Source organism: Haemaphysalis longicornis, unplaced genomic scaffold, assembly GCF_048455015.1.
Source record: "Haemaphysalis longicornis isolate Haplotype H1 unplaced genomic scaffold, Haemaphysalis longicornis Haplotype H1 scaffold_2, whole genome shotgun sequence".
NCBI classification, from domain to species: Eukaryota; Metazoa; Arthropoda; class Arachnida; order Ixodida; family Ixodidae; genus Haemaphysalis; species Haemaphysalis longicornis.
The window spans coordinates 235645198-235667537 of record NW_027526295.1 but is presented as its reverse complement, the minus strand read 5'-3'; the positions used below and the strand labels follow the sequence as shown (position 1 = coordinate 235667537).

The 22340-nt window shown below is 46.1% G+C and overlaps 1 long non-coding RNA gene across 1 annotated transcript; it reads right to left on the bottom strand.

Moving 5' to 3' along the window:
* Positions 1–2633: 2633 nt before the first annotated feature.
* Positions 2634–4278, bottom strand: LOC144170149 (uncharacterized). The gene is made up of 2 exons (XR_013322569.1): positions 4139–4278; positions 2634–3667 (listed from the first exon to the last, which is right to left on the bottom strand). It is a non-coding gene; the product is annotated as an uncharacterized LOC144170149 (long non-coding RNA).
* Positions 4279–22340: the final 18062 nt, after the last annotated feature.

The window sequence follows — 22340 nt, the reverse complement described above, 5'->3', positions numbered from 1 at the left end:
CACGATCACTATCATTGTCAGAGAAAGTTGGCTTTTCTGCAATGCCTTTTTGGCATGGCATATTCCACTGGTGAGACACAAAAAGTTTTGCTTTAAAATCAGGGGTCTTCCAGGACTTTTGGTCCAGTGAGTAGCAATCTGCACCTATTTAGAGCCATACAATACTGAGCAAGCACCCTTTGGTCCTTCCTGTCTTGTGCTAGCAGTCTCGTCATCTAACACATAAAGGTGCTCTCGACTTTTGTCCACACTTTTCACTTATCCCACAAACTGACCCAAACTCTTTTGTTGATTTCCAGTTGTGCACGTCACATTTGCATTCAGGGTCACCTTGGGGCAAATAAGTGCCTGTTTGTATTTTTATCAAGTGGTATTAGCCACAAAGCATGCTTTGCACTCTTGCGTGAGCAGCGTTATGGGGCCTTGTTGCATGTCCAGCAAGTGATGTGATGCCATGTCAATAAACATTCTTCAGTGTTTGTGACGACTTTGGTGTTTTCTTGGCTTCACTTTCACATAGTAAGAGTTCCTATCCATCAAGAAGCATACACTTACAAATGCTAGGTATTCTTTTGTTTTTCTTGGAGGTGACATTTACAGTTTCCTTGGCAACACAGCATAACATCAAAACAAACAAAACCAACTAAAATGGCAAATTTGGCGTATTTTTAAAAATAATAAACAGTGCAAAAACAACAAAGCACGGGAGAGAGAGAGAGCACGAAAAGTGACAGCACTGCCTGTTTGTACTGTTTTGTTGTTTTCGTGCTAAAAATTTTCAAATAAATAAATATGCAAGTAATGCAGATAAAGAAGGGTAACTTTTTATTCAAGCTCGTTCCTTGGACATACAAGTACATTTCTTGAATCAATTGCTGGAATCCTGGATGCAATTTTCGATATTAGGCAAGCACTGGATTCTCGAAGGGACACAACACTAAGTTGGTTCAATTCTTATTTGCAGTTGCATAGTGCAGTTTCACCCGTACAAAACATTTTGGCCAGTCCAAAGCATTGGTTTAGGTAGAACAAAAAAAATGCCTGTGTGCCAAGTTTTCGAAGCATGTCAAAAGATTCATAGGTGGCCTGACTTAACCTATAGCCCTCCACTGCAGTACACCTCATAGTTGGCCCAAGCTATGCCGAGCTTTGCCATGTGAAACCTAAAAAGTCGAATTTTGACGTTTACAGCTATGCTGTGCAATGTATAAGCCAAGCATAATTTACTCTTCAGTATTTTGGCTCTATCCAGGTTTTTTGTTTATTACACCACAATCAAAGTGCACAGTCAGTGTTGAATTGATGAGAGTCAACCCATTCAGGTTGAAAGCACGAAATGCTCTCCAACAGAAATGGCAGTCTTCACATGTGATCAAATACATAGTTCTTTAACACTAAACAAGGGCAATGCAGAATGCCAGGAGCGTAAAATATACTCGACGAGGTGCAGTTGGCCAGTGTGTAATTTAAGCAGCATTGTTTTAAGACAAACGGGGATTGGTGAAACAGCCGTGAGCTTCTGACAGCAGCTATCATCGTGACTGGCCAATTCACCTGAGTGGGGATGTTATGGCTGTGTTGTAGCTTGAGCGTGTGACCTAATGAATCGCCAAGAAATTCAAACTCGTAGTATCTCGGGTTGCTTGTACCTCTGGACGTTTTTTCAGTTTAAGGTCACAATGCGCTCCCTGGGTCCACCTTTAGTCAGCTAGAGCCACTGAGCTATAGTGGTGCCAAGGATGTAATGCTGGATTTGCACTAGGGACGTCCTGGGTTTGGTTCCCATGCGGTTTCAACTCTTCCCAAAGTTGTTTTGAACTCAATTCACTCTTTGCACTGCCGGCCAATTTAGGAGCTGTTGTGCTAGCACAGACAGTGGATAGTGGCTGCTTAGTCAATGGGCCACATATTGCTTTCGCGTTGATAAGGTAGCGTTTTCGAGATTATGTGTTATGGTTGGCTACAGTTGCTACATTTAGGGTGCTTAAATCCGACCATGTGCAAGTTGCAGGCCTGTGATAAATAGGTACAGGTGATTATCTAGATGCACAAAACTGCGCTTACTGTCAAGGCATGCCGTGAATTTGTTGGTGGAATGGACATTTACAAACATGCATTGGCATGGTTTACACTGCAGCATAAAAATTGAGGCTCCCTATATGACAACACAAAAGGTGCATTGTACGATTGGACTACGGTAGCGTTGTCTATGGGTCAGCCACTAAAACATTCCTCAGAATGCTGGACCCTGTGCCTCATCTAGGGCTCCGTTTGGCGTGTGGTGCCTTCCGGACTAGTCCAGTTGAAAGCATGTATGTGGAGTGCAACAAATGGAACCTACAACGCCAGCGAGCATACACAGATCTCCTTTATGCTTTTAAAATTTCATCCATGCCTCGCCATCCTTTTAAATCAGTTTTTCATGACACATCGATGACTGAACTCCTTTAAAATCAAACATCGTTCTCTGCGCCCTTCTCTTACAGAGTTAGAGAGGAAGCGTCAGAGCTTGCTGTCTCCTTTTTAGATACAATCCAAAGTTCTCTAACATATTTTATAGCACCATGGCATCTCCGCCCTGTATCATGCGACACATCTTTCACACACGTAGATAAAAACCGAGCTCCCACATGTGCAAATCTGCAGCACTTCTTGTATTTGCAGCAGAAGCATCAGTGTTCTGAATTTTATACGGATAACATGACAATTCCAACAGGGACAAGACCACTTTGTTTTGGGGAGCTTTACCCAAAAAGACCATGGCACTTGGCAACGAAAAGAGCCCCAGCAGAAAACAGAGCAAGGCCTCACGGCTTGTAGAGGATGCCCTCATGGTAGAATGAATGATCCAGCAGTAACTGCCTGACATCATGTGATTTCGATTGCTGAGGCGTCTTCGCCGCTGTGTTGGCATTGAAGGAAGGCGACAGGAAAGTGTCCACAAAGTCGTGCGCCAAGGCTACTATTCCTGTTGACAATGTCCAGACAAAAGCCAAAATTACTACTAAACTAGTTTTCTGCACAACAAAAAGGTCACTTTCTTGCTTTGCCAGAGTTAATAACTTGCCCTTAAATAATCCATGCACAACGTATCTTCATCACAGATGGGTTTGGGTGCATCAAATTATTTGTTATACAGAACCTTTTTTACTGCACTAAGCAGTGCGAACTCGCAGGAAGCAGTTTTATTTCGTGTAAAGTATTTCCAAGAGCAACGCAATCACTTTGTTCTCTGTCTACCTTACTCATACTATCAATTTTTAAATTTATACCAGCAAATAGATAACAAATAGAAGGAAGAACACAATTCTGCACACGAGATATCCCCAGCTGTTCATTGCTTTGATACTCGCAGAAAGACTTGTAACGGTCAAGCTGGCATAGATCCGTAGATCGTTTGGTTTTGTTTTCACTGGCAGGCATTTCCAGTACACACGCTGCTGTCTTCATGGCTATCTACTGCCACGTTAGTGTAAACACTCGCTTTAAATGTACGCACAGAGTGAGAACGCAATGGTGGATCTAAAGTATACCATAAATTACAAGCCAGGCAAGTGCGGGAACCCGTTCGGTTGTGACAAGTGGCCTGCGAACATTAGTTCCCACTGGAATGGCAGGATGAGTGCTGCAGGCAGGCTAGGGGCACCGCGACTGCAGTCAAAAGATGCTGCAAGAGAAAGAAATGGAACATGAGGAATGAAACGCCGTTGGTTACAACGCCCTCACGAACCACACGCACACACGAAAACCTTCCCAACAGCGTCCTGTCACGCTCCTACTGCAAGTTCATTTTCGTTACAACACGGTTAGCACAAGGCACATTGTCTAGAAAAAGCCTCGAGGCTAACAAGTGATTTTAATGACGCCACATTAAAGAAGAGACAAAGAAACGCCATGGGCGAGACGGGTTTGCATGCGAGCGAGTTTCTGCGGCGTGCAACAAACCGTCAACAGCTCGCGATCGCCGACAGAGGCGAACAGAGCAGCATAAACAGTGACAATGACGCAAGACGGTGAGAACGCGCCGTTAAGAATTTCGTAAACGTCGCTAATATAACTGCAGCGAGCAGAAAGCAATTGAGCTTTTCAGTAGGAGAAATGCGAACTGATTGCAAACCCGCCAAAAAGGAGCGCTCACCTGAGTCGGCCGATGGTGGACAGTTGAACGCCCACGGCTGATTGCACAGCCGTAGAGCCAGAAGACGCTGGAGCTGTTGAACGACGATTGACAGGGCGACAACCATTCACACTTGCGTTGACAGCAGAAGTCCAACGCGGCTACTTGAGTCTATACCACAGAACAGGGCAGCACTCGGAAAAATATAAACATACCGCGCGGGAGCGCTGGGAACAAACGTGACGTCACATCCGCCTAGCGCTCATGTACAGGTGTCAGTGTGCACGAATCAAGTATCGTCAGGTAGCGCAGGGCATCGTCGAACGCAATCCGTCCTCGCATGTAGCCTGTTCTGCAATTTTTCTCGCGGGGCACTGCAAGAAACGTTACTACCCCGCGAAACGATCCGTGCACGCTGCATGCAGGGAGCGCAGCTCCACTTTAGTGGGTGGCCTGGTGAATGGGAGAGCCCAGCAGCCGCCCGTCCATGGGCAACATAGGTACTTAGCTATCGCTGAAACCAGCCGCTCACTGGCTGGCTTCCTGTGCAAGGAGGCTCAAGCTCCAAATGTGCAAGTTCGGGAGAAGTCAAGCCGATAAGATCGCCGTTTGTGCCAAGCTTGACACTTGTGTTAAATAGTGCTTTCAAGTTTGGTGTGCTCAAGGTAAACAAGTGGCTCTTGTTGTTCATCTATGTTTTTCGAATTTGTTGCTTCGAATAATACTATTGTGCTTTCATGATATGCAAGACTTCAAATGAGCTGCGAATTCTAAGCAATCTGTAGGCAGCCATTATTGAATGCACAGGAAGCAACGTTTTGTCTACTTTAAAATTTTCTACATAGGGTATGTGGAACTGCCAGCTAGCAAGTTTAATGAAAGGTTGCTATCTGCTCAATTATAGTAAAGAGGTAGCAAGGGATAGATAGGATAGCCCTCCCTCCTCACCAGCTGATCGTCTGGCAGCGTCTCATAACTTCCTTCACAATTACCGCATGGATTTTAGTTCCCTAACCTTTGCCCCACTGCCTTCTACCTTCTTTAACCCGGTTAGTCAACAAAACTTCATCCTGCATCTGTTCTGTTTATGTATTTTGGTACGCTAGTTTTTTGTTTACTCGTGTTTGGCTTGGAAGTCAACATAACCAACAACAATACTTTCATGCCCACTCAGTTGGATGGCCAGTAATGGTGAGAGCTTCTCTCGCAGGCTTACGGAGGATTCACGAATTCTGATTGACTGTGACATCAATGTACCCATCCGGAGCACCCTGTGGAATTCAACTCGACGTTAATACTTGTGTTCACAGCTGGTAATTGTCTGCTCTGTGTTTGGGGGAGGGGGGTGAACAGTAAAAGTTTCTAATTGCAAAGAGATATTTCATGTTATTTTGCTTTTTAACTCTGTGCTGTATAAAAAACTGTTTCGGCTAATTGCTTAAGTGACTATACTTAGTCGTAAGGGCCATAATGCAGCGTCCCATATTTTGTTTGCAACGATGCATACCCAGCAGAGCCCAACTGCTAGAAAGCACATTCTCTGGTGGTGGTAATTAGCTTGAAGAAAAACTGGGCACTGAAACTATTTTTTAAGCTAACAAGCCTAAAAAACAGGTTATGGAGCACATCTACGAGGGAATGGTTCTTGTACAGCTTGACATTATCCTCTCCCGTGAGTACTTAATACCTTGTGCAGGAACTGGAGCCGAGGACACCTATGTGGACGTGAATGTCTTTATTGGTGTTTGTGAATATTGCAGTACAGCTGAAAGCTGTATGTATCCTGGAAGGCTTCAACAATAAAATGACTCCAGTGAACGTACTTCTGCTTTGGTGTCAATGGGCAGCATGTGAGCATTGATAAGTGCTTCGCTGTTGACATTTTGTTAGACAAAAATAGGCTTGATCAGGCACTGTAGCAAGTCTTCATGAAAAAACACAGGAAAGGAACTGGACAAAAAAGCTGCGAACACATGGACACTGTTCATCACAGAACCTTTCCTTGTACTTCAGTACTGTTATTGTCGCTGTATTTTTCCCCAAAATATAAACCAACTCGCCCAGATTCACACCTTCAGACAGAAAGCAAACATGGTGTTTGTCAATGACAAGTGATTCTATCAAAATTCCCTGGCTGTGAAAAAAGTCAGTGAGTAGCTCTACTTTCTCTGCACAGTCTGTGGTGTGAAGTTCCTTTTCCAAACAAAACGCAAGGGTTTCTTGGCACAATACACAGAAAAAATGCCAAATAAGCAAGTGATGCCTTCTAGCACTACACTGCAGTCCTGCAGGAAAGCCAAACAACCAAGTGATCTTTTTGCTTGAGTGCAAAGCTCTGCAGAGAAGCCAAGAAAGATTCCTTTTTTGTTGACACCAAAGCTCTGCTGGAAAGCCAAAACGTGTGGCTTCTGTCACTGCTGATTTGCTGTAAGACGGGCATGTAAATGTATTGCAGTAAGGCATTTGTTGTGTACATGTCCTTCACACCTAGATAAATATGAACCAGGCTGGCTGTGTAACAAAAACGTCAAGTGAGGTAACAACCAAATGTTTTATGTAAAATGTTAGAATACTGTTTGTTATAAATAGCAATTAATGTTCTAATATGGTTTTGACAGTAGTTAAGTGACCTGTTGGAAATCATAGGCTAAAACTAAACAGAAGCAATGTTTCATACAGCTGCAATCGTGTGAAATAGCAAAATAATGGTTTGGGCCCTAAATTCAGCAGGCATGTTCCAGGTGGGAATGTGTTTCTAGAGCACAACAACAATAAAGACATGGGAAAAAAGGGTGAGCTGAGTTGAGTTACCCCCAAAGTATTGGTAGACAGTTAGAATGCTTACAAAAATTTATAAATAGTTTGGATACCCTGAAACAATAGGGGAAACTTCACTTGCCCTGGTTTTAAGTTAATTAGTATTGAGCTTATGTACCCCACACAACACCATTGAAGAATGTTACGCCTGCATGGACACAGCAGCGTTTAAGGTATAACACAGTTTTATTTGAGCAGAGGTAAATAAGAGAATATTCCATAATCAATCCATTTATACGTAAATTAGAAAAAGTATGGTTTTTGAAGTGAAGCTCGGAAGCATGCTAAATGAAAGGGACGAATGGCGAGTTGATGTTGTTACTAATCACAAATTTCAACTCAACCACCTTGCCGGAAACAAACCCCTTCCATGGAGGGAGTGTGTGTAATCGGAAGATTTTTAAAGAAAAGTTTGTGAATGCACTGTACACGTAGGCCAGAAGGTATTTCAACACCCCAGCCGAGGACTCAGAGTCATCAGCGGTCTTTTCTGCTGTTTTGATGATCAAGGGCTGTTTGTTCAGGAACCACCACCTTTTCTCCCTTTGGCCACCATCTTTTTCAGTCACTGCATTCATTTGCTTGCTGTGGGAGCTAGCAAACATGAGGATCACCTATAGGCAGGATTACCTCAGGCTCGCACAATTGCTGGAGAGGCTAAACAATGTTTTCAAGATCCCCAACTGTGAGCTTGCACTTTTTTTTTGCGAAAAAAAACAAAGACATCTAGATAGGCCTTTGAGAGCTGTCTGAAATCACAAAAGTGAGTATTTTGTGCCCAAACTGGCCTGCTAACCTCACTAGTCAACCCACTCATTGAATGCCTCGCATAAAAATCAAGAGACTCACTGCATGGGTTTATTGCATGGCATTGTGTGGGTGGGCTTCTGGTTTCCACCTATGAAGCCTGTTGGTTGTGTTAGTGTCCAGTCCTGCTGTCAAACTTCTTTTGAGACTTGCACTGCCCTGGAGTAGTCAAGGGTTCGACGAAAGTTCGTCTGGTCAGGCATTGTTTGCAGAAACAGTAAGGCAGTCACTGACCAAGTCAAAAAAGAGTGTACCACCGTGGATTCTTTGGAATTTATGTTGGCCATTAAAAATCCTAGTAAATCGTTACAAGCCCCTGAAGCTGGCTGGCAAGTGGGCATTTGTTTAGCGACAACTGTTTAGGGGCACAGTGGGCAGGCTGTTACAGAGGCTACGAAGAAAAAATACAAGGTTCGTTCATTAAAAAGACTTCTTTGCCCAAAAAACAAATGACATCAATTTTATTGTAAACTTCAAACAAATAAGATAGTACAGAAAATGTGTAGAGCAGTGGAAGTTCCATACACACTTTCCAGCTATTTCTCTATGACATCACAGAATCTTGTTTGTGCAATTTACAGCCACCAACCTAACCCACCGCAAAAAAAGCATAACTGGGCAATTTCAGTGGGGCCTCCATTCCGTTTGATTGTATCACTTGAGTGCTAACGTACAGTTAACACACAGATAACTGCATTTACAGTGCACGTCCATATGACGTCACTCGTGCCCATATTACATCAATGCAGTTTGAAATTGGGATGTTTTTCACCATTTCTTTTGGTTAAACTCGCACCATTACAGCCTTGACCTTTGCCTATCAATTACATTTGCAGTGTGCTCGCTGCTCATACCCATGGACACAAACCACCCGCTGAGGCTTTCACGTCCCAGGCACATCTTCAGATTCTCTTTGACGTTGACTATTGTGCCTGCGTAGAACCCATGGGTTTTCATATGCTGGAGGCATGATGGTCAGCCAAGTGTTATACCCTTCCTGTTACCGTCTGTACAGCTTCTTCTCTGACCCTATCGGCTGGGTGTCCTGAATTAAGTCCCTTTGCATGAGGGGAATCAGTAAAATCTGGCCAACATAGCCACATATACAGAGACGTGAAGGTTATGCCAATGCAGCAGCTATGGCATGAAGCGCCTAGCTAGTGTACCTTTTGGAGGACCCAGTTCCTAATTTGTCATAGCATGATGTGTGTGCCAATGTGAGGAGCTGAATGCATGATGGAAACTACCCAGCCACAATCTGGGCCACGGGATACGAGACTGCCAATGTTTTTACTCTTTCACATCCTTTGTATCGCAGATGTATTTCTGCCACATTTTACTGTAGTGAAATGGCTCACCACTACAGCTACAATAATTTCTTCTGAAAAATCTTTTCAAGCGCTGAATACCATGCATTTATGATGCAAGAAGCTCATGATCACCAGACTTTTCCGCGCACAAAACGTATTTCGAGTAAACAATTTTAAGCCACAATTCAATCCACTCGAAAATATATACAAAAAACGCGACAAACTGCCGATTTTCGGATCTTTTTTGCTAATCTCCTTAAAGGGGAAACTACTGTGCTGGGTTGTACGCGGTACATGTGTGGGAACACCAATGATTACCTTTTCTAGCTATCCGTGGTTTGCACTTGTAATGCGCACATGCGACCAGTAAAATATCAGTGGCCGCGTCTAGCCTACGTCCTGAGCACTGTTCCGCGCTGCTGTCATTTTGAAAACACACCGCGATTTCAGGCCACCCATTTAAGCATTCTGAACTTGCCGTGGTGCAAACTGTTGATAGCAGATGCCGCCGCGCGGACATGCCGCAGCAGGCTCACATAATCACGCTCGGACGGTGTCTTCTTATGTGGGTTGTTCAAACGGGGCCACTCGGCTGCGCGATGTCGTAGATCTAACGCAGGTACCATCGGCATAGAGGCAGGTACCATCGGCAAAGGCTGGCTTGGTCCCCGCATACGGCAACGTTCTCGCACATTCTGATAGTGCTTCGAACTCTATCAACTCTGCTTCATCTACGTTGTTGACCCAAGAAATTCAGGCATTCAGGGCTTTCGGCACTTTCGGATACGCCATACCGCCAGCAGCGGCAGCATCGGCGGCTATATGACGTCACTATGACGTATTTATGACGTCACGCGGGGCAGGAGCCGCTGCGAGGGGGCTAAATCTCGTGCCCCGCGCGGGGTTCCAGACGCTGCCATCTTTTGGCAACACTAGTGCGGAGAAAACGCGGAAACTTCAAAAGCTCCAGCATACTTAACGGGCTGGCTGGGCAACTTTTCCTTTAGAGTCAGTAGTATTAACTCTGTGCTTAAAACACGCTATTTCCGTGTTTAATAGCCTAAAGACACCAAATCTATAATGTAGATTGTTAATTGAAAGGGCGTGTCACAATCTCCCAAAAAATTACGGCATGCACTGCAGGACTAGACGGGGAACCATTTTAAGTGCAATGCACTTCTTAAGCGACCCTGAACCTGCGTCCACCGGCGATGTCCGCATCACATACCCACGTGGGGGATTGGCCAGGAATCTCCTCGTCTTCCTTGGCAACGGGCGGAGATGGGCGCGCGCTGCCTGGCCGCTGACATGGCACATACCCACGTGAGGGATTGGCCAGGAATCGGGCGTGAGAAGGGCTAATGCACCCGCTTAAAGGAGTACTGACACGAAATTTCAAAGATGAGATCCGCTCTAGCAATCAAGTACAACGACAACACAAATAGGTGTCTGTGAATAAATGCATCTTTCTTTCTTTGTAGTTGTGTGTGTGTGTGTGTGTGATCTCTCTTTCGCGAACATTACCGAACCGCGCAAATTCAACTCGTGCATTCGCACTTTCACATTCTTCCCCTAGGGGAAATGCGGGGAATTTTTTTCACTTGCAACCAAGACGTAACAACCCAGGGACCGGATTCTAGGAAAGTCCCTCTTTCACGTCATTACATTTTCCCCCATTGCCTCCCGCGAGACATGGTAATGTCTAAAGCGTCACACGCCTTATGGCTAGGGCTCCTGCTTTTCGGATTAATACGAAAAACCCTAACCGGTGATATTTTGGACAATTCGGATTTATCCGATAAACACCGATTTTAGAGCACACTTCGGCAAAAAAAAAAAAAAAAAAAGGAAAGTGAGAGAGACGATCGAAGTTTGGTCTTCAGGATATCTGGTAAGTTAGAGGCACCACTAGCCGTTCGCACTTTTCAGAAATAACTACGAATGGCCACCGATCCTATGGAGGCTCCTTTGTCCTCTTTCAAGACCAGTACATTTGTCTAAACATGGGTTATCTACCCTAACGTAAGCCGCGGCTCATGAAAGAATTTGCAAACTTCCGGAGCTATGAAGTAAGTAACATCGTGGAACCCCCCTCGTATTGGAGAGTTAACCCTGAGCAGTTGCCAGCACCCTGATCTTACCAGGGAGCAGGCGGCGCTATTTAGACAGCTGCAGACGGGCTGGTTACTGACTTCGGTCATAATTAAGCACATATGCCCAGAACAGTATCCGGACGACACGTGTAAGGTGTGCCGCGGGGCTCGGGCCACTATGAGCTACATCCTGTGGAATTGTGCAGCAAGACCAGCAGAAGCAGAAACAGAGACTGTGATCCCGCCTTGGCTTCAAGACGCGGCGCGGAGCTATAATAAGGAAGACCAACTCCTCGCCGTCCAGCAGATCCTGGAGGCACTCGAAAGACAGCGACCGAGCGAAAGCTGTGAAGCGTCAGCCACCCCTCGGGTAAAGGCGACTAGCTTGGAGGAGAGTAGCGAGGACGCTGACGAGTAGAGGATCCAGACAGGACCGACGTTAGGCCGCGTCTAGGTATCCCGGCAACGGGGTGCCTACTGCAGGCGATTCAATGAAGTCTTTGTCATGTCATGTAATGCCAGTGCTTTCTCGCTGCGCGCTGAGGCTTATCGCTCTACCTCTTTCTAGCGAAATCGGGGCATTTTTTATGGTGAGAATCATAAATCGAAATCAGCGCGCTTCCATCCGCGACAAAAGTCTCGTAAAGTATGCTCGCGTGTATTCTTTAATGCTTGTGTACGTGTGCCTGCCATTCAAACCTTTGAAACACAACTTTACTTCGAGCGTTCTGATGTGTTCGTGTTCAGATATCATTTCACGTATGATTTAAAGTATTTAAAATTAGAGCGGAATAAAATCCGAATTTCGGGGGATTAGATATTAATAAGATACAAACACAGACATTTCGTTAAGAAATAAACTACGATAAACATGCTTGGAATTTTACCAAAAATAAACTTCGAAAACCCGGAGCCCTATTTATGGCTCCCCCAGCCACCCCCCGTCTACGGATGTCTACGGATATGAACGCTACGGCAGTCTTTCAAGTTGCGATTCATGGCATGGACATTTAAATTTCCAACGTGATACCCTGCTCCATGTAGAGATTTCGGCATACTAGATACTAATGGCAGTAGGGTGGCAACCTGTCCGGTTTTTGACCGGTCCTACCGGCTTTTAAAGCGAAAGCTTTCTTAGTTGGATTGGGGGCGTCCTGTCAAAACACGAATGCATTTTCCCGTAGACCGGTTGGTCGACCGAAAAGCTCTGATAAGATCTCTGGAAACATGGCGCGTGCGTGAAACCGAATTCCATTGTGTCAAAACGGTTGCTTGAAAATCGGGGAAAAGGTGCGGTTCTAGTTAAGGCAATACACGCATCGATCATGGAGAAAGACTACAAAAGTCTCGTAAACCGCGTATTGGTATACATCTAGACCGTTCGAAGAACCGTTTACCAAGTGCGCGAAAAATTGTCGCATGGATACGGTCTGCGTTTGCGAATTGGGCCTTTGAAGGTTTTGCGATCGATTGGCCGGACGCGCTTTTAGCGAAGGTTGGACGCACCTTCCTTTGTCGCACTTTTGACTCAGTTTTGATTCCAGAAAGCTGAGTTCCAGAAAGCTTTCGCGCTTGCTCAGCTTTCTTTGGGAAGGGATGGTAAGGTTCTTTTTAGACAGAGGGCAGGTTGCCGGTCCGTACTTAAAACCGGCTGTCATTGGTCGGTTTTCTGGCCATCGTGCAGTGATTATTTTTTTGTGCGTATTATAGGCGTCAGTTCACCAACTACGGCGATAAATATGTGTCGACAAGCTTCGCAAAGACACGCGAGCAGAGAAAATACGCGGGCGAGCGCGTTCCCTGAGATAGAGGGGTACCAAGGGGAGGAAGAACACTACGAAATGCCGCCGCTGCGATTCAGATGCAAACAACAGCTTTTAATTGACGAATTACGGCTACTTTTCAGTGCAGTACATTCAGAGGAATAACCAAAACATCAGTCACTTTCATACCAAACGTTATGTTGATTTCTCTCTAGGAAAACGCTAACGTTGCCATAAATGGCATTGCATGTCAAAAAAGCATGGCGTCTTTTTTCAACGCAAATTCAACATTATATGCACCACGTCCCTTCCCCCCCCCCCCCCCCACACACACACACAAGGGCCGGATTTTTTTCGGGGGAAAGTGGCAAGCGTAAATGGCAGGGGAATTAATTATAACAGCAATTAATTATAACTATCAGAATGCCACACATCCACACCTGCAGCAGGTTGAAATAATGCGAAATAATCGAGAGAAAAAAACCGGGCCATCTCCACTAACGTGGAACCTGGGGAGGAACGAAGCATGCAGTGTATAGGTGTATTCTTGGCGCCTTGGCGTCCACGGAGATGGAACCGTTGGGGTGTAGAGATATAAAGCTTTGCTGTAAAAGTCTCGTGTCTTTGAAGCACAAACCGTTCTAGCGCGAGGCATTGGAAAACGAGTGTCCCGGTGTTTTAGTAGCATGACTATACATGAAGTGACGACGACGACAGGAGACGCCGACCGCCCGAACCCCTAACGGGCTTCGCCCCTAAAATTAGCGAGCATAGAGTTTTTAGCTGAAAAGCATCGATGGCTTGCGCGGTGACGCCGAGAGGAACCTTACGGTGCCTCGATTGCATCGTATGGTCGGCGGACATCGAGGCAGCCTAAACGTCCTACCCGAAGGGGCTTGTTGCCCCTAGCCGCAAACCCCTGAAGTGAGGCCTTACCGGAAAGGGGAAATGCTCCACGTATTCCACATCTCGCTCAGCCTCCGTGGCCGGGAAGGAGTCGAACCCGCTGGGACTGCTGCCGTGCAGGACCGTGCACTCACCAAGGTGGTGTGCCAAAATACTGCGCTGCCAATGAAGTCATAGGGCGCCTCGGTTGTGCAGTACTGACGCAACTCTTCAATTCTCCCTGCCATAGTTTCGCAGAGGTGTCCTTTAATGCTTGCCACAATATTTTAACATCACAAGTACAAGTTTTTATTGAAGCGTACGATAGCGTATTTTGCACGTGGAAAAAAAACTGGTTGATTCCTCTGTCATAGGAATCAGTAAAAGACGAAAGTGAAATGTGCAGCGAAATCTGCAGCTGAGCATGATTTGCGGGTCGGCGGCTGTCTTGCGGGTGTGCTTGGCGAGCGACGTCCTGCTGGCGGTTCGCTTCGGAAAGGTGTACTGGCGTCATTTCCGGGACGAATATGACGTCAGTGAAATATTAGTGTATCCCGGCATAAAACACTTTTGTGTTAGAATATAAAACCCGAAAACGAACAACCCTAAGTATTACCAGTCCTTCAATGCTTTGAAGGACTCTGGTATTACGTACTCTTTAGTACTAAAGGTTGCTTCCCGCAGGAAGACCCTGTGTGTAGGGGTGCAACCTTTACAGGCCGCTTGCTTCGTTGCACTGGCGTCATTTCCGTGACGGATATGACGTCTGTGAATTCTTTGTGTATCCCGGAATAATACACTTTCATGTTAAAATTCCTAGGGAACTTAAAGGGCAGACAACCGCTTTTCGTGGCGTTCATATCCCCTATGGCTCACACGAAAACCAGCGTTTTATATAGCGGGGTGACGACAAGGAATTTCTGAATAAATTGCCGAAAAAACCTTTAATTTAGCACTAAACTTTCTGAAGTCTGAAAAGTGGCGTCGTGTAGTGTTTAAACGTGACACTACCAAACGTATATACAACGAGCTCCATCGGTTTCAATGCGTGGTTCAAAAACCGCATAAAGGAATGAGAAATAGTGCATGTTGTTGTTGTTTTAGCTTGGGACAAGTCCTTCAATACCTCTTATCATCTCACGCGTACAGGTAAAGTATGTTTTGTGTTGCCGCGGGCATCACTGACATAGTTGTCAGCAATCGTTTTGGCAGCACGCTCAAGGTTGGCAGGTTTAAAAATTCCGCTTTCAAATATTCTAGCGACCTATCAGCAAAACAATTTCTTTTCAAGAACTTTTAAGTGACCCCCTTTCATTTGGGACAGAAATTACATGCACTCCACAAAAAACGCTTGTCTGTCTCTTTAATTTTGCTTGCGTGCTTCGAAGGCGAAAGCTTAGGAATTATCCCAGGCCTCTTTACTGTTGCATCGTGTTTGCGTCTGCTTGTTCGCTTTCGTCTCTTCGTATTTTGTCGCGAATGATTCCGGCATTTGTCCCCTGCTCCGGCGACCCGGTTTCTCGCCACCCTTCCTAACATCCTGTGGGGATGTCCTAAAGACCCGTTTCCTTCAATTACTTGTGAACAGCAGAGGGAGAAGGTGCTGGGGAGCTCAGATCAACAGGTGCAAACCGCTGTGGCCAACAGAGCTACAGAAGTCGCCACTCGGCTCAAGCTGGGCGCCACTACAGACCCTTAGACCACAGAACGCTCAATAAAGTCTCTCTCTCTCTCTAAACCCCCACAAACCCAAATGTGTTTTAATGCGTAGCATTCTTTGCCGAGTACCCGCCAGCCAGGAGCATGTAACGCCCTGCATTTCGAGATTTCGATTTCGAGATTTCGGCGCACGTTAAAGATCCCCAGGTGGTCAAAATTAATCCGGAGCCCTCCACTACGGCGTGCCTCATCACCTGCGTTGCGTCGGCGCGTTAAACCCTACAATCAATCAATCAGAATAACGTAAACGGAGATCATTAGTCGAGCGAAATTTTGAAAAAAAAAACAAGATATAACAAAAATATAAAACAATTACGGAAAACGTCAAAACGTATACCGCATGGCATTTCCACAATAATGCAGTTTTTGCGAAAGTTCCAAATGTAATTGTTAGAATAACGTAAATGGAGATAATTTGTCGGACAGGATTTAGAAAAAAAAACAGAAAATTGGCTGAAAAAAACTCACACTCAAGACAGGCGGCATAAGAATGCTACGCATTAGTAGATAATTCTCTGAATTTCTGCGAATTTTTTATTCATTTAGTTTCTCTTTATAGCAGCGGCTATTTTGGTACCATTTGTGTTTACGACAACGACCACTTTTCGCAACTGGTGAGACATTTAAGGCTTTTGTGTTGATAATAACCAAATATAACCATGTTCCGACCCTCTTCGAATCCCAAATGCCTTGATCATAGTCCCCGATACAGGTTGGCAGGTTGTAGGATGCGGGGGAGTAGGGGAGGGGCTCAATACGGGGCATGCGAGGATAGGAGAGAGGAATTGCATGTACTGTGGGATTGGTTTTACTATTTCGTTGGGGGCGCTCGAAGAGAGGGCGAAAATTCTCCGCCCTCCCCCTCCCTCTTATTCCCCTGAATCCGTGACTGATATAGGAGTGCGTATTCATATGGTTATGAGTGATGGACTCTGAAAATGAGGGCCTGGCTGTCTGTATTGACGTGGAGAGCAAATAGGAAAAAACGCCAAAGAAGAAACAGGCAACACTTACGTTCGTCAAGTCAACATGATTACATTTTGTGACGCAACGCGCCACCTGGATAGCAACTCTGCTAGTTGCGGGCCTTTGCAATAAATACATAACATAATAGCAATTGAGCTATAACATAATTCAGTGAGGACAAGAAAAGAAAGAGGTCATCATAACCGTAATAAATACGTACTCATGTATGCATAACACGTATATAATCATACATGCACAGACGTATATGCACATACTCATATATTCATATTTTCGGGCATTTACTGAAACACATAAAAACGAACGTAAAACAGTGGCAGATTAAACACTGTATCGAAATGCACTTAATATTTTGTCGAGCATCGAACATTAAAAAAAGACAAACAGATTTTACAGGTGATACAGATAGGTGTACAGGGATCAGGCTAGTGATTCAAAATTATTACCCTTGTTGCGTTTTTCAAGGCTTTAGAAAAGTTGCGACTATCTATAAGTTCAACGGAAATGGCGTTCCATATCTTCGTACCAAGATACTGAAGTATAAGTACTACGTCTGCCTTACACGTGAAAGCGAGTTCTGAAATATTTGATTAAAACAAACTCTGCCGGGCAACTCTTTTTCTCTTTTTTTTTTGGGGGGGGGGGGGGGGATTATAGAAAAAATGGCCGAGTATCTGCTTTTTGCGCTACAAATGGCGTCACTAGTTCTAGCATATCTAAATTTAGCCATTGAAATTTGGGTTTTACGAGCCGAAGCAATTATGTGCGCCGAAATCTCGACATACAGCCGTTTTTTTTTTCTGCATAAAAAAATACGGCCGACGCTGCCATTATCAAACCGTAACGAGATCTAGGGCTCAGTTGTAAGGTTAACCATTTAAAGACGGGTGCAGACAAGAATAGGGGCAGGTGTCGGTGTGCGCAACAGGACACGGCAGCAAAAGCCACTTCGTCACCTTTGCACTTACTTCTTTACATATAGCGGTGAACTTCATCCTAGTTGGTACTTTGTAAGGCGCACTATTTAAAAAACGAGATCCTGATCCTAGTGCAAAGATGAGAAACCTAAGGCCAGTTGCAATGACGTCCGACCTTTCCGCGAGGACTGGGGGCATTGATGTGTTATGCTTCCTCTGATCTCTCCGGAATGCAACCTGGCTTCGGGACAGGTCATGGCATATAGCGTGTGACGTGTTACACAAGGGAATTCTTCGTCAAAACATTAGTAAGGCCATCCTAGTCTATAGCTGTGGGTACACGTATTACTGACGTACACAAGTAGAGCGGAAATATCGCGAACAGTGCTTGACGTTTCTAGGCGAGGACTTCTTTTACGGTTAAAGTTGCAGATGGGGGTTCTATTTTTGCGCTTCTTTCCGTTAAAATTGTAGCCTTCCCAGAAGGAACAAAATTCAGAAATGACTCCTTACGTATGTTTATGTCACGTTGTGAGTAAGTCTATATGAATCGACCATGACCTTATGAGGGCGGTTTTTATCATTACTGGTCAAAACCCCTGATTGGGTATATGTCGCCGTTGCTGCCAAATGGGGTGGTACACACCCGTGTTCATACCCAATGCATACCCGCGTTCGCGGCCAATCGTGCGATGGGACAATAATTGTGGTATGGTAGGTTAATACCTCGGCCATTGAGATTGTGCACAACGCCGGACTATACGCCGGATTCTCGCAGGCAGGAGGGGCCATGTGAAGCTATCGCATTTTTATAAAAAAATAACACCTATTATCACTGTGTGAACCGGGCGTGGATGCCCTTCATACACGTGTTTTTTATTTACAGATACTGGGGACAGCATTGCTGCACAAGCAGGGAGGGTTGCAGGAAATACGATAACAAGCGCTCAAAAGAATTTGCATTCCAGCACTCCACAAAATCAGATGGCATAGCATTCCAGTGTTCAGTGGTATAAGGGAAAAATGATTTTTGGTTTCTTGAGAAGGGTTAAAAAGTTGGGAAGTTTTGCCCATTTCTTGACCCCCCTGATGACGTCCGCGTTTGGTAAAGCAGCACAGGTCCCTAGGCTTTTTTTCATAATTTGTGTTCTAAAAAACACACAGTGTGAAGTGCGCGCAAATATCTGCGAAGTCTGACTAACATTTTAGCCCTGTGGTATTACGCTTGGAGTTTCTTAGAAAAATATACCACAGAGGAAAATTATATAGGCTGCAATCACGTGTCATCGTGGGAAGAGAGCAGATTTGCCAGATTCGTAGTTGGCCTTACTTGGGAAGCTTTAGTTAGTGAGAGAACACGCGAAGTGCTGCAAAAGTGACGAGAAAAAGATGCATAATAAAAAAAGCACACTAAAGCGATTATCGAGAAAAAAGCGCACTCTTTCGTTTTTCCCTTGCTTTTTTTTAAACGAAGCTTTATGTGGATAGGGTTCTGTGCATTTTCCATGTGCGCCAGGAAAAACGCATCGCTGCAAAGGCAACTTCATCGCGAATGCTCAGCCCAAAATGGCTGGAATCGTTGTTATATCGAGCCTTTACCTAAAACAATTATATGAAAATTGGCCACTAAGACAACTCTGAGGTTTTCTGCTTGTAATAATTAGAACCTACTGGAGTTGCAAGCGTTATTCCCGGCTGCTCTCAATACATGTACATCTAAGGGAGGAGTATGGTTGCAGAAAATGGCTGTCACTCTTGTTTTATCCAAAACTTTCCCAACGAAGATTAAATGACATTTGGTCGCTAGGACGACTGCATCATTACGCCGAGTTTTATTTGCTTGTTTTATACCCCTGTCAAACGTGCCTATTTAAGTGCACTTACTCCGAGTGCACTCGGGCTTCCTGAGAGACACTTAGGCTGCGCGTTGCTAAACAACGAAATAAAGTGCTCTTGGCCGTGGTGTCAGTGACGATAGCCGGCGTAAATATTCCGCAAAGTTACCTGAAATTCCACCTCTTTGTCCCGTGAGAAATAATGTGAGAAATAATGTGTTTGCATTGTGAGAAATAATGTGAGAAATAATGTGTTTGCATTGTTCAAAATCGCAATCGGCGCCTCGCACAAGTCCACAAAAAACGGACTCGGGACGGCGACTGAACACCGGCGCTGATATCTTCCCTGTTATTCACTGCGCAGCGAGTAACAGCAGCATTATCGTTTGTGGGAAATTATCTGGAAGCGTGGAATATAACACAGAAGTCAGAAGCCTGAACACAATCACAGGGGGCCACAAGAAACCACCTACGAGGGCGTCACATAGAACGGCTGCCATGGAGCAAAACCCCACCAGGCGGCGCTGGAACGTCGTTGAGTGATCGGGAAACTATAGACCATATTGTCAGGAGCTGCACAGAGATACGGCCACCGCGGGGTGAGGGGGAAACGACGCTGGCGGAGGCTTTGGGATTTGGGGCGAGGGGGAACCTCAACTTGAAGGCCATAGAGGTGACGAAGAGGCGACTGGAGTGGTGGTGGAGGAAAAGTAGGGAAGGGATGGGTACGCAGGCGGAGTATCATGCGGACGAGAATTTAGAACAGCGAGGGGAGAAAAAAGGGGGGTGGGGGCGATGAGTTTAAAACAGAAAAGAGGGAGAGATGGGAGGGAGGAAACAAATCTATAGGTTAGCTGGGAGTAGGGCAAGTAAACGTAATAAAACAGGCAAGTTGGTTGCTGACAACCGACGCCCCGATTCAAAGGGAAAGCCACTAATCATCATCATCATCATCATCATCATCGAGGGCAGTAGGCTGGGATTCGATTTATCATACATTAAAAACGGACAGGTGGTGGAACAGCGAATTCCTGGCTTAATGTATGCAGACGGCATATTGTTGATGGCAGATGACCGGATAGGTATGCAGGGCCTGATGGATATATGCGGGGAGGAAGCGATGCACCTTGGGCTATCTTTTAGCAGAGAAAAATCAGGGATGATGGTTTTCAACGACGACACGGAGCACAAATCGGTGTATCAATTGAACAAGTAGAAATACCACGGGTAAATGAGGTAGATCAGAGGGCGGTAGGTAGGCTGGCCCTTGGAGCCCATAGCAAAACTACGAATGAAGCCGTACAGGGGTATATGGGCTGGTCGTCTCTCGAAGCGAGGGAGGCGCAGAGCAAGATAAAGTTTGAGGAGAGACTGCGGGACATGGAGGAGGAAAACTGGGCCGCGAGAGTGTTTCGGTACCTGTATATGAGGAGCATGGACACGCGGTGGAGACGGAGGACGAGACAGTTGACCAAGCGGTACGGAAATTCGGTAGGGGAAGGTGGGGTTTACACAGCAGTTAAAAAGCAGGTAAAGGCAGCAGAGACGACAAAGTGGGCACAGAGAATGGAAGGGAAAAAAAACCTAGAGGCTTATAGAACAGAGAAACTAGAAATCAGGAAGGCAGGTTTCTAAGGCAATACGCGAGGCAGTGCATTGCTGTTTGAAGCACGGGAGGGGTATCTGAGAACACGGGCGTTCACGGCTAACTACAGGCAACAGGACGAAGCTTGTGTATGCTGCGGCAGGGATCGGGGAACCGTAGGGCATATTGTCATAGACTGCACAGAGATACGACCGCGACGGGGCGATGGGCAAACTACGTTGACGGAGGCTTTGGGGTTTGTTGTGATTGGGAGCCTCAACTTCAGGGCCATAGAGGTGACGAAGAGGCGGCTGGAGTGGTGGTGGAAAAAAAGTAGGGAAGAGAGTGGAACGTAGGAAGAGTAGTGTAAGGTCGACTTATGAGATTAGCGGCCAGGCGCCCGGGCTGCGCGTGAGAACCCGCCGCTCTGTCTGGCGACGTAGCACTGCCGACACTGCGCTGCAGTCGACGCCAATTGGTCACGGCGTGCGCGGGAGACGGATTGTCTGGCCCACCGCATTCCTCAAGGATAATCCCCCATTGAGAAGGCAGACAGCGGCGCCGGATTCCAGGAATGTCTACTTGACGCGCGGAGGTGGCGGGATTACCGGCGTCCGGACAAGCGCCGCACGAGTCTCTATTGTTAACACGTCCCGGTCAGCATGACGCACAGTCGCGTCTTTCGCGCTCATCCCTCGGGGTCGTACGCGTTTTCTGGCCCGCGGGCGGTCCGTTGACCCGAGATAGCGGCGCCTCATTGAATATTCCGTGACGTGCTGAGTGACATCTGTCTACGTGAATTCGGGCACTCCCATACGCGTGTACGAACGCTACAGGGGCGTTCCCGAGAGAGGGTGATCTCGAGGTTTTAAAAGGCCGAACTTGGCCGTTGGAAATCGTTCTTGTCTGAGCGCTGAGCTGGCAGTTCCCGGCGAGACAAGGAGTCTCGACCGTTAACGCTAGGTTGGGATTTGTGAGCCCCCTAGTCGAGGTTAAGATCGCGTCGGAGGTTTAGGGTGCAGCGCCGCACCGGGCAACTAGACGGATCTTGCGGCGAGACAGAGTCTCGGCCGTGGTTTCTCGAGCGGTTTGTGTACGCTCCGAGAGTAGGAGAGTTAGACGAAGTTGAGGAGCTCGAGTGATTTGTGCGCACTCGGAGCTAGCGTCTAGCCGAAGTTTGAAGTTTATCTTTTTATTTCTCATGTACCCAGTTTTCATACTGTAAATAGCTGTACATAAACTTCCGTTTCACTTCATCAACTTCAACGCCTCGAGTTCGTCAATTCGACCGCCATCTCCAAGAACTTCAACACCATCACCCAGCCAGTCTCCTGCCAAATCAACCGGAGCCCGGGCGATTGGGTTCCTGATCGACACCGGACTTCGGGGAAACGATCTTTACTAGTAGTATACCAAAATAGAATCAGAAGGGGGGGAGGGAAGTAAACAGGGGTGCAAGGGCAGGAAGGAGGGGGGGGGAGCGATGGGAGTTTAAAACCGGGGGGGGG